Raw genomic sequence first — 7,624 nt, forward strand, 5'->3', positions numbered from 1 at the left:
ACCTGGAATTTGGGATTTTCAGCCATTTTTCTCTGAGATTCTTTCAAACTCTGTCAGGTTGAATGGTGGCCGTCAGTGGACAGCTGTTTTGAGGTCTCTCCAGAGATGTTCAATTGACTTCAAGTTCAAGCTCTGGCAGGGCCACTCAAGGATATTGCCAGAGTTGTGCCTAAGCTACTCCTGTGTTGTCTTTGCTTTGTGCTTAGGGTTACAGTCCTGTTGAAAAGCTAACCTTTGGTCAGGTCTCAGTTCCAGTGTGCTCTGCAGCAGGTTTTCATTAAGGATATCTCAGTACTTTTCCTTAACACTGACTAGTCTCCCTGGCCCTGCTGCTGAAAAATAACCCCACAGTGTAATGCTGCTGCCACCATGCTTCACCACTGGAACGGTATTGTGCAGGTGATGAGTGGTGCCTGGTTTCCAACAGAGGTGAAAGTTAGAACTGAAGCCAAACAATTCAATCTTGGTTTAATCAGACCAAAGAATCTTATTTCTCATAGTCTGAGACTAGGCCATGGCTATTCACCCACACCCCTGGAGGGCCACAGTGGCTACAGATTTTCATTCTAACAAGTTTCTTGATTAGAAGACAGTCCTTGTTGATAATGAAATTTGATATTTAACGTTCTGGCTTGTTAGTGCTTTTATTCGTCCAAGGCACATATTTTCTGAAGGCACTGTAGATACGTCTCCAGTTAGGTAAATTACACCTAACCTAATACACTATGCAGCACTGCAGACATTTTAAGAGAAAAATCTCAGTCCAAAATCTTATAAATATAGTCCAGGGGTCTTAGTATATGCATTCACTATACTATGAAAACGAGAAAATGTTCCTTTTATAACACATTAAGCATTATATCACTCCCCACAAATACTATACAGAGAACACACAGGAAATTGATTTTTCTCATACATGTTTGGAAATTATTATTATAAATTATTTTCATAGTTATTTAGTCACAAATTTACAATGAACTATGACAGCCACTGCCCCTTCCTATCATGATGGGCACCTCTGATTACGGGTGCAGAAATGTGTCCCATTGTAGATTTTGTTTGTTTGGTTTTTTTTTTAGTTCCTCCAAGGACGGGCAGAACACAAAACTGGACACGGCTCTGGCACACATTGAAATACAAAGTTCCTGGACTCATGCTTAGTCAGCTAAGTTGCATTTTAGAAAATGTCAAATTCTGTTTTCCTCAGAGTTATAAGATCATGTGATCCATGTTAGTTTTATGAAATTTAGTATATAGTAAATGAAAAAGATTGCTTATAATTATACAGTAATTACTTTTAAGAAAATATTAATAATTAGCACATGTGCAGATCTATTCACAAATTATCATTCCTCAGTAAGTGTGGTGGGACAATTACATCTGGAATGTGTTCCATAATTCATAGGCTGTAGAATAATTGAGAACTTAGTGTGTATCATTAAATATGATTTTTTCTTCTCATTTTTTTACTCTCACAGTGATTCGTTTGCCAAATTGTTTCATTCTGACACTTTTATTTTGTGCAAATGTTTACTTTTTATTTAAACATTAAGGACACGACTGCTCATGTGGACTATTTAATCATATTGACTCTGTTTTACAATATGGCCATTTGTAAGTATGACATTTGCTTGTGAATAGAGCCCCCTAAGTCTTTATTTGGGTATTTGCATATATAGACTATCTTTACATCTTCTAACTTCTTACTGCCATATTTGGTTATGGATATTACATCTTTATTTCAATCATTGCTGTTTGTGAATATATTACATGTGCTTCCTTTAAAAGTCTAAAAGCAAGTCATGTGAAACTATATAAGACCTCACGGAGACTCTTTCTTAAACTGTTCAGAGCTTCAGGAACTTGAGCTTGAAAGGCATTCTTGTAGCAAGCCAGCTAAAATGATATACCAGACTTGATCAGTTGTAGAAAATATCCATTTCATTTTTATAATCATCCAATATTACACTTTTTACTATGTTCTTTAAAATAACAAGTGCACTACATTTTTTGAAGTTGCATCATGGACAAATTCAGTCAAAGCTATTTCTTTTTAAATGTAACATTTTTCACTGATGGGGTCTGTGATGGCACTGTTTAGGTGAGATGACCAAAATGCTTGTGTACAGTGTATTAAAATAAAAAAAAACAGACCATTGTATAAACTTTATCCAAAAAAATCTTTATTTTGTCTTCAGTTCCACAACCTCCCTATATAAAAAACTTCATATATAACACATACTTCATAAATAGTGGTGTATTACATTACATTCAGAACATAGTCAGATCCTTTTTTTCACATTTTTTTATGTTGCAGCCTACTGCTAAAATAATTTGCATTATTTTTTTTCTCTCATTAAAGCCACACTCAGTACTTCAGAATAGCAAAGTGAAAACAGGATATTAGAAATTTTTGCAATTTAATTAAAAATAAAAAACAGAAGTATGAGATTGACAAAAGTATTCAGACCCCTTAGGCATTACTTCATTGAAGTCCCCTTTGGCAGCGATTCCAGCCTGAAGTCTTCTTGGGTATGACATGAAAAGCTTCACCACCTAGATTTGGGGATTTTCTGCCATCATTCTCTGCAGCTCCTGTCAAGCTTTGTCAGGTTGGATGGAGGCCATCAGTTGACTGCTATTCATAGTTCTCTCTAGGGATGTTTGTCTGGGTTGGAGTCTGGGCTCCAGCTGGACCAATAAAGGGAATTCCCAGAGTTGACTTTAAGCCACTCCTGTGCTGTCTTCGCTTTGTGCTTAGCTTCATTTTCCTGTTTCTAAGGTGAGCCTTCAGCCCAGACTGAGGTCCTGGGTGCTTGGAGCAGGTTTTCATTAGGGATATCTCTGTGTTTGCTCTGTTCAGCTCCCCCTCAACCCTGCCTAGCCTCCCAGTCCCTGTCACTAAAAAACAACTCCATAGCATGATGCTACCACTGTGATTGTATTTAACAGGCAATGAATAGTGCCCGATTTCATCCAGAAATGACGTTTAGACTTGAGGCCAAACAGTCTTAATTTTTATCAGACCAGACAATCTTATTTCCCATAGTCTAAGAGTCCATCAGGTTTCTTTTTGCAAACCTCAAGTGGGGTTTCATGTATCTTTTTCTGAGGATGGGCTTCCATCAGGCCACTGTGCCATAAAGCCCGGATCACTGAAGTGTCGCAGTGATATGGTGATCCTTCTAGAGGTTTCATCCATCTCCACACAGTTTCTCTGGAGCTAAGCCACAGTGACCAGTGGATTCTTGGTCACCTCACTTACCAAGGCCCTTCTCTACTAACAGCTTAGTTTGCCTGGACAGCCAAAACCCTGTTTTTACTTTGTCATTCTGAAGTATTGAGTGTTGCTTATTACAAGGAAATAATTCATTAATTTGATTTTAGCTCAAGGGTGCAATATAACCAAATGTGAAAAAAGTGAAGGGGATTGAAAACTTTCTTGATGTACAGTATTACTTTTGTTTTGTTTCTTTTTGGCTCATTTACCTTGCAAACGCCAAATTCAACATAAAAGTGAGCCACTGCTTTACCGGACAGATTGTTTGCATTGAACTGTGCAAAATAATGAAAACAGAGCATTCAGTGTTATAGTAATTTGTTTAAAAATTAAGGCAATTAGTAGCAACTCTGCTATAGTGTGGCAAAGAAAGAGTCACTCCCATCTACAGTGAATTTTCCAATGTGATAACTCACGTAGGATGTTTAAAAAATGTGTTTAACCGCTGAGTATCACTGCTTCCTGGTATATTTAAATCTGGCTATGGGCAATTATGTTTTAATATATGGAAAAATATGTACTTAAAAAATTAAACACATTCTGTCAACAATAAACTTTTTAACTTCGTTCTTTCTGAATTAAAAAGGAGTAATGCTAATTTGAAAAGAAAATGCACTACAAAATTAACTTTTAATTTAAGAGTAAATTACGTATCTTTTAAGTAATACTTTATTTTACTTGAGTAAAAGTAAGTAAATAATAGGGCTTCATGATAATTAAACTACAATACATTTTTAAAGTCCAATTGTGAAAATACCGTCTTTGACATATTGATTTAACAGTTCTTTATTAGGAGCAGGCATGAGCTAACATTTTATTTTTGAATCATGCTTTTATTAAAGATTTTTTGTTTTTTATCTAACACTCTTTAAACTACTATGCTGAACAGTCCACTAATCATAAAATGTAAGGACTCAAATTACAGTCTTAAGTACAGATTTACAGAACATGCCAAAATCTTAGTGGCAATAGAAGGGGAACAAAACCTCCAGCATGACAAAAATAAACTCCTGTGGATAATTAATTCTCTGCATATGAAGAATGTCAGCACTTAGCTAACCACCTCTTTGTGTGTGGGCACCAGCACAAGACTCTACATGCCAGCCTTGGTAATGCTAGTGACTTGTGAAGCCATTAAGCAGAAATTAAGACTATACTGACACTGCTTCATCCACTTCCTGTGTTAGCATTTTTCTTGACTAGAGGAAATCAATTGGGCAACAGATGAAATGGTACAGAGGACAGAAGCAGAATGACAAAACCTTTAATGCCAACAGATAGAATTGTCATTTCAGTGGCCTCTTTCAGTCACCAGCTTTCGATCCATTTAAGCCTTTCTATGCTAAGAATGAGATGGAGCAAGACATAAAGAGTAGTGGTCTGCCATCAGGTTTATTTAGTAGTTGATCTGTCTGCATACTGAAATATTCATCTATCCATTCACCCATTTTCTGAAGTCACTTTTCCAGTGCATGGTTGAAAGTAGATAAAAGAATACTGCAGTCTTTTTAGCATTAAAAAATCACATTCTATTGACATAGAGCTTTCATACATGTAGAATATTGCAGTCTTTTTAGTGTATAAAAATCACATATTAATGGCAAAATTCTGTGATTTCAGAGTTTCTGTGTATCTAGAGGTAAATTTAGGTTATTGCTTCATGAAAACATGTACAGATATTCATAGATGCTTGTCCCAAAAAAGAGATATTGTGATACAGAAAAATGTACACTTTATCTTTTAGAGTATATCTTATTTCTGGGAAAACTTAAACTCACCGCACACTGCCTAGCATATTAACTCAATACACACTACTAGTCAAAAGCTTTACAAAACCTCTACTTTTACAGTTTTTATTGACATTTAAGTAGTTCAACTTCAGTGTATAACCTGAAATTGAACAACGGTAAGCAGTAAACTGTGTCAGGGATGCCAGGGGCAACGACCCAGCCGGGACGCCATGAGGGACCGGATGTGGGTCTGCGCCCACCCTGTTTCACATGGTTGCTTTGGGGGCCACGGGTTGAGGGCATGGAAGCCCCACCCTGTAAGGGCCCGTGGTCACCGCCAGGAGGCGCCCCAATGCCTTGGGGACCTGTTACCTCAGCACTTCCGCCACACCAGGAAGTGCTGGGGGGAAGATTTAAGAGGACACCCGGAGAGCTGCCGGGAGAACAGCCGGCACTTCCGCCACGCTGGGCGTGGCCAACGAAGGAGTGTCAGGAATCACCTGGAGCTCATCCGGGAGAATATAAAAGGGGCTGTCTCCCTTCATTCAAGGCTGGAGTCGGGTGGAAGCAGGACGAGGCAGAAGAGATTGTGGAGGCAGCCCGAAGAAGAGGCATTTGTGTGGACAGGACTGTGTGTTGGGGGTTTGTGCACTTTATTCTGTGTCTGAGTGACACCTAACTTTGTAAATATTGTACATAATAAATACGTGTGGTGGTGAAAAACAACATGTCCGCCTGTCTGTGTCGGGGTTGGCTCCACATCTGCTAGAGATAAAAAAAAAAAGTTCAGGTTACCAAAATCTGAAAAATAATGTACTTTTCAAAGTTATAGAAAAAGTTCGTTTTCAGGGTCAAGTAATGTGTTCACAGTTTACTGCTTTTCTGTAGCAACTGAAGTTAATTAGTCCTTCAAAAATCAAAGCAAACTATTCTTACAGGTGTCCCAGCATTTGCTGATTACTTACAATCCATGTCTATATCAAACCAATGTTTTGGAAAGCCAAACCTGTTCCTGTCAAAGTTTCCTCCAATTTCCAAGTTCCTTTTCATGGTGTAATAAATTGTACTTGCTGAGACCTTAGTTTTCTTCGCAATTTCTCTTAAGGCAAAGAAAAATCTACATTTTTAAGGCTTATAATGTGGAAATTAAACTACATTATTCTTCCGTTTTTGGTAACTTAAACTTTTTTTTAACCTCTGCCAGTTTTTCCGGCTACCTTTGAACCATTTCAGGTTATTTACTGAACTTGAACCACTTAAATTTCAATAAAAACTGAAAAAATTAGTGTTCTAAAACTTTGGACTGGTAGTATAATTTATTTGGTGTGGTTGTACAAGAATTTTAAGTTTAGAGTTATGTACTTTACAAGCTGAAAAAGGATCAGTCTTTCAAGTAAATCTAAAGTGATTTGTAGGGGATGGATAGCTTCTTTCATTGTGAAAGTACAGCTGAAAGTAGTAGTATTTTGCTGCACACAGTTCTGTTGTTTCTAATATGAGACTTCATGCTGCTTGAAAAACTTCCTGCTGAGTGTTAATCTATTCCAGATTTCTGCTGCAGGGTACCTTATTCAGTTTGTTGTGGGAAATTATTATGAGGATTATTTTTTCTCATGTGATTTTGGCAGTAGGAAGAAAATAAATGTTAGGATCCTTCATTATTAATTTATTTTTGCTAGATTTCTGTTACAACCCTGTAAGCACTTCCTGACTCTCACTAATGTAAATAACATAATTCTGTTGATGCCTTATAAATAAATGCATAAAAAAACAGAAAACAACTGATCCTCTGAAATAGCCCAACAAACACCATAAACCAACCACATACAGTATATAGTAAGGGCAACTTTGGTAGAAATTTCAGCCTGGAATCTTTTAAAATAAAAAAGCAGGCTTAGCACATTTGGACATTTTGATTTCAAAATATTACATGCTCCTTTAAGTTAATTGGAGACTGTTTGTGTCAGACCCTTAAATTATTGTTCACTGAATTGTGAGCTGTTGATCATACTGCATTAAACTGACAAAACCACATTAACTTGTTTCATGTTGCAAAGGAAGACAGTTTTTCTTTGCAGTTTCTTGAAAGTCTTTGATGTTGCAAATATAGTGATAAAAGAGGGGCCAAATTTATGAGCACAGCATTTAACACCGGTTACTTTTGAACTGATCTGGTGGTGACCCTTTCTTGAGTTACAGCATATAAGTGAAAAACAAAACTTCAGTAAAACAAAAAATGAGGGATATAAATCAACAAACACATATTGCACGTGGCTCAATATTAATAACATTTAGCATACCAAAGCAAATTTTGTTTTTCACTAGCTTGGATTCCATTATGGCTTAAACCTGTTTGAGGCCCATGTCTCACTGGAACCTGGCAAAGAAACTGAGACATCATATGGAAAAGTGCTGAGTTAATATTCTAAAGCTTAATCATTATATTCAGGTTTGGCCTGCTGCCACACTCAGTGTCAGAAAGCATATTTGTAGAGACAGATATGGAAATTCCAGTTTAAAACAGAATTGTAGCCTGGTGTATATGGTGTATTGTCATAAAGAAAATGCAATGTGAGATTAGTATAAAGGTAAAAGAAACATGAAAACAAAAGGA

Source organism: Polypterus senegalus, chromosome 9, assembly GCF_016835505.1.
Source record: "Polypterus senegalus isolate Bchr_013 chromosome 9, ASM1683550v1, whole genome shotgun sequence".
Classification (NCBI taxonomy): domain Eukaryota; kingdom Metazoa; phylum Chordata; class Cladistia; order Polypteriformes; family Polypteridae; genus Polypterus; species Polypterus senegalus.